This window comes from Miscanthus floridulus, chromosome 3 (assembly GCF_019320115.1).
Source record: "Miscanthus floridulus cultivar M001 chromosome 3, ASM1932011v1, whole genome shotgun sequence".
Lineage (NCBI taxonomy): Eukaryota > Viridiplantae > Streptophyta > Magnoliopsida > Poales > Poaceae > Miscanthus > Miscanthus floridulus.
Genome location: NC_089582.1, coordinates 55,300,191 through 55,306,037, shown reverse-complemented (window position 1 = coordinate 55,306,037; position 5,847 = coordinate 55,300,191). Strand labels below are relative to the sequence as shown.

Genomic DNA, 5,847 nt, shown 5'->3' with positions numbered 1-5,847 from the left:
CGCCGTTCTAGCCTTCCAGTCAGAGAGGCGGGTTGGAGCGCCGTTGCTCCTCAGCCAGGCCTTCCGGTCGGAGAGGTGGGCCGGAGTTGAAAGCGACGGAACCGAGCGTTGTTCCTCCTTGGCTAGGCCTTCCGGTTAGAGAGGCGGGCCAAAGTGCCGTTCCTCCTCGGCTAGGCCTACCGATTGGAGAGGCAGGCTAGAGTCAGAAGTGAGCGTCGTTCCTCTTTGGCTAGGCCTTCTGGTTGGAGACTAGATCGCCCTTCTAGCCTATTGTTAGGTTTTTGGGCCAACCCAGGAGTTGCACGTCTTTCGCAAAGTCGTCTGCTAGGCCAAGCTTTTGCTGGGAAGCAGGTCCAAGAGAGACCTCGGGTTTATGAACCTGATAGGAGGTCAACTAGGTGCCCCATCTTCCCCATGCCTGACCAAGCGTTACCGACCGCTAATTTAGCGTTTTGCCCACCGCCGGCCATGGGTGCCACCATAGCCCGTGGATCGGGGGTAAGTCCTAATCCATGGGGAAAGAGCCCAATTGGTGGCGTTTTTGGACTCGTGTTGATCCCCTCTAGATGGTGCTCGTGATAGGTTGGTTTGGTTTCTCGTCATTGGTGAGGTGATGCATCGGTGCCACGCTGGGGTGCCACCGCGCGGTGCGGGCACATGTGGCCAGCCTGCCCTAGTGCTCCCCTGCTTCAACCATTGTTGGAGCATGCACCTAGGTGAACTACTGATGCTCCACAGCTACCTCTACCCTTCCATGAGCATGCTGGTTTGTCAGAACAGGCATGCCACTGTGGCGGTTAGCTGCTCACCGCTGTCGCTCCCGGCAGTACGCCGCTAAGTCCCTAACCACCACTCATGCTTGCGGATTTGGCCGTAGATGGTGGTTGGCCCATTATTCCTGTCGTAGCGGGTCTAGCTTGCCCGGTGTTGTCGCTGTTGCCACCAATGTGCTATGCCACCGCGCGTGGGTACACCGAGGACTACCTCGATGCAAAGGCAGCACATATCAAGGTCTTTAATGCAAAGCCTGAGTTCGTAGTAATAGTGCTCTGTTGCTCCATTTGATTAACCAAAAGCCCGAGCCCTCTTTTACAAAAGAACTACGCGCACACGGGTTCCCTCACCTTGGGCCATTGCTAGGCTGGCACTGTGCATGCTCGCGTCGCCACGCTGGGCTGCCGAGCTAGAAAGGTTGCACCGGTCCTCTTCTTTTTTCTAAAGCATTTTCCAAATTAGTTTCTAAGGTAAATTTGTAAATTCAAGATAAATTTGTGTAAATGTCCAAAAATTGTAAAACTAATTTTGTTAGACTCCTAAAATCATGATCTATCTACTAGTATATTTTGTTCATATAGTTTTATAATATTCTTAGAAGCTATATAATTAATTTGAGATACTTAATATTGTCAAAATATAAACTTGTAGGAATTGTTGTGGTAAATTGGTGATAGTGTTGGCTCTAATTTTTTTTACAGTAGATTCCTAACAATATTAGGTGCTCACTATAATTTTTGTAGCTCCATAGGAATTAGTTTGTTAAGGTAACTAAATGAACCCTAGTATGAAAATATATATTTAATCAATCAAATGTCAAAAATAATTGGGGGTTTGTAGAACGAAAACATTTTCTGGGAACGAGTCTTACTTGATGATGTGGATACGTAGACTAGCACGTTAGAGGTATCTCGTTAGCTTGTGAGGCGTAATCAAATTTCTAAGAGTTTCAGTTGTCGTTGATTATTTACATCTATGCGTTGCATCCACGTATATCATAATAGGAACAATGATGGATCATGGAGATGACCGAAGTAGCAAAAAAGATGGTGCCTTGATGATTGTGTCCCCATGATGGAAAGCTAACTTGGTTATATTTTTCCTAGGCAAGCCCCGGTGCATAACTCCTACTTTTCTGCGCTTTATATTATGTTTGTGCATTAAGTTTTAAGGAGTTGAATGAAACCCACTTGCATATATATATATCTTTATCCTATGAGTCTTACTAGTATGATAGGATCATGTAGATTGCTATGCTACAGGACTCCGGTAGAAGTCGAGTGATTGTCTATCACTCGCGAGAGACAGGAAAGATATTATTATTGCTATTATATTATTATCACCTGGAATATATATATATATATATATATATATGAATGATAATTGGAGACCAGGCGGAATGGTACTTTGGATTTGGACTTGGTTTGGCATTCGAGCGAGGCTTGGATTGCTTTGATTCTGCCTGTGTCAGTTAAGGATCGGCCGTTGCATTGGGTTCTAGGTAGGTCATAGACTTATTATCCTAAGTACATACTTGTTATGGGAGCAGGGAAGGCTCATAACTCTCTTGTCGTGGGTTTTGGCTCTTTCTAGACTGACTAATTGGAGACGGGGATGGTGGAGGTCTAAGCACCACACTGAGTCTGGGGCTCAGGTGTGGGGGCTTGGAGTCCATGTTTGGACAGGGACCTAAACCCCTTGATAGGAGAGTGGTGGGTTGGTCCTGCTTGTGCCTAGGGTACAAGCGAGGCGTGTGTTTTGGGATACCCAACTAGGCTCATTGATTCATGAATCACTAGGTAATCCGGTAAGACTTGTCTGCAGTCTAGAACCGTAGTAAGAACTGGAATATGAAAGTTGGAAAACTGGTTCTGATTGCTTACCACATGCTTGAAAGTAGCATAGGTGCTTACATAGAATGGTTAGTTAATGAACTAATGCTGACTGCTAACAAAATTGAATATAAGGGCACACGTTTAGTAATGCTCCTGCAGATGCAATAAACCCACAAGCCAGATAGCCTTGCATACCCTTGGAGTCTTTTCTTTCTCCCTGACGGGTAAGTCTTGCAGAGTATAATTTAGTACTCAGGGTTTGTTCTACCCTGTTGCAGGTGATAGGAACATGAGGAGCTGATACTTATATGTGGAAACCTCCTAGTGGGCTCAGCAAGGATTTTCTTAACGTTGCGGACATAGAGTTCATTTAAAACTTCCACCTAGAATGTTTTACAAAGGAAAAACTTATAACCTGCTATGATGTATATAACGAATCATCATGTTAATGTTTAACTTGTCATTAAATGATTTTATTTCCCCTGAGACTCTGATAACATGTTTATATTCCACTGTTATAAACAATAAATATTATACTCTGATGTTGCATAAAAAGCGATGTAAGAAATGACTAAAATATTGTAAGCTTTATTCTCTCATTTGTGATCCTGAGGGAAAAATGTGGATTTTTGGGTTCTCCCTTGGGGTGTGCTCGATGGAACTGCGTAATTTAGTGTCCTCCCTTAAGTACTTAGTGTCTAATGGAAGATAAGTACTCCTAGGAGGCATTAGATTAGGTGGTTCTACCACATATAATCCAGCCCCTGCCTCCCCCAGGAATCATAAGTCATCAAGTCATTTGAGAAGATAGAAACCCTAATCTCTTTAGAGCTCCTCCTCCTCCGTAGCATAGCTAGTTAGTATGGATCTAGAGGGAGGCAAGTAGGACTTTCCTTGGATTCTCGATCTTGATAAGAGCATGGTTTTGTATAAACTTTGTACCCCTCTCTCTTTTGTTTCTCCATTATTTTTATATGCTAGTTACAATTGTTATGACAATCTCAGTGTTCATCTTATTCGTGTTCTTCATTATGATGTTCAACGTACTTTGATTATATATTTAGTATAGCTAGTTTATTATTGTTTTTATGCATAAGTTCGTATAGCGCTCACTCTAATGTACACGGGGTGGGTGGTTGACATTATGTAAGCGTGGTGCTTATACGTTGTTTACCTATGTATACACCCTATATTCTGGGTCATGTGATAGATCGTGGATGTGACACTCCCGTTGAATCCTTTGTAGTCCACTCCCTAAATATAGGTGCACATAGGGTCCGATTATGAAGGTAGAATGAGCTCTGCCCTTAATCTTCCTTAGTAATATCCCTTAGGTGTAGATACGATGATGATCTTAGCCATGATTACTAGGTGTAATTGCACTAATCAATGTATGCTTTGGCTTGTAATTAAGAATGACTTAGGAATTATTTCTCTAATATTCTACCTGACCATGCTAATGCCATAGAAAGGAGTGCTTTGAGTGATTTATCATTATCATTACTTATCATATATATATATATATATATATATTATCTTATGACTTATCCCTGTTGTGAGTAGAGTATTGGTTATAGTTTATTTCTCCTTCAATAGTATAAGTTATCAATACATATCCATGCTGGACCTTCCCACTGGTAAAAAAATAAATAACAATACCTGGAATACTCTCGGGTAAAATGCTACAATGGTATACTATCTGTGCACTTGTGAATACTTTTGGTTCATAGATTTATATACATTCTCTCTAGTCACATAATTAATAAAGAACAGCTTAGTGTTATTCTAGTAGTAATACTATGTTGTACCAACGAATATCTCTGCATCACCACTAGGGATGACAACCTAGTAAAGTTAGGGATATAGGTTATGATAGGTGGCTAAGTACTTCAAACAAGTGACACGTTAAAAAATACCAACAAGGATTTTTGGCGCCGTTGCTAGGGAAGGTAACTAGGCAAAGGAAGTATTGATAAACTTATACTTATTGATGTGATCAAGGAAAACCATTGACCTCTGCTTGAGCAGGATTACCCTTCTTTTGTCTACTTTATATCTTATGTAGGGTAATGTATGACCGATTTTGATCTTCCGACAAACTACATTGAAGATCCAGAAGCATTAATCAGGAGAACCAGAGCTAAACTCAAGAAAGTCTCAGCTTTGAATTCGGAAGATAACCATATAAGGCGAAGCTTAACACCAGAATTTGAAGCCATGGCTAACAGGACTCTCTGTGAATTCTCTGCTCCAACTACGGCCAGCATCTGTACTGGAACGACAACCAATGTCGGAGACAATGGATTCGAGCTCAAGCCAGCTCTCATCAACATGGTGCAAGCAAGCCAGTTTTGTGGAAAGGCACATGAAGATGCGACTGCACATCTCCAACACTTGGGAAAGTCAAAGCAATGGTTCTACGCCAATACTACTATGCCTCTTCCCATTCTCACTCTTGGGAAAGTCAAAGCAATGATTCTACGCCAATAAAGATAGAAACACTACATGGGATAACTGCACCACTGCCTTTCTAGCAAAGTTCTTTCCCACATGCAAAACCAATGCTCTGTGTGGGAGAATCTCAAGCTTTCAGCAACAACATGGTGAATATGTCCCTGAGGCATGGGAACACTTTCAAGATTATATTGCGGAATGTCCTCGTCATGGGATGGAGAATTGGCTACTCATGTAGACTTTCTATCACAGGCTGACCAACAGTACCCGTGAGACTATGGATGCTGTTGCTGGAGGTGCATTCTTGTCACTTACACTTGTAGCTACGACCACTCTTGTGGAGAGAGATGGCCTCCAACCAAGGCTGGAATGAAGAATGTGCTCAAACCCACAAAAGAGGTGGAGGTATACATCAACTCAAGGAACTAGACATGTTGTCTGCCAAGATGGTGTTGATGCAAAAGTGGATCTGCAAACACAAAGGGCTAATACCTGAATCGATATCCAAAGCGTGCTAGTCGATTTGACCTGTTAATCGACGAGGATGAAGATACGAGCACTTTGGTCCTGACAACAGCGATACACCCGGAAGTCACGGCCAAGAGGTATTCATGCGGAACTCGAGAATCGTCGAAGATCGCACTGAAGCGATGCAACTCGCCGAATCAATGAGAACTCGTAAAAAGGAAAAATATGCAAATTGACGAAGTCGCCGAAAAGTAAGTAGATGCAAATAGGAGTAAAAATTGGTTTTGATATTGATTGATTTATATTACATTGCCCC

At 42.4% G+C, this 5,847-nt stretch overlaps 1 non-coding gene across 1 annotated transcript; it reads right to left on the bottom strand.

Moving 5' to 3' along the window:
• Positions 1 to 5,170: 5,170 nt before the first annotated feature.
• On the bottom strand, positions 5,171 to 5,279 carry LOC136547671 (small nucleolar RNA R71). Its single transcript, XR_010781634.1, has one exon. It is a non-coding gene; the product is annotated as a small nucleolar RNA R71 (small nucleolar RNA).
• Positions 5,280 to 5,847: the final 568 nt, after the last annotated feature.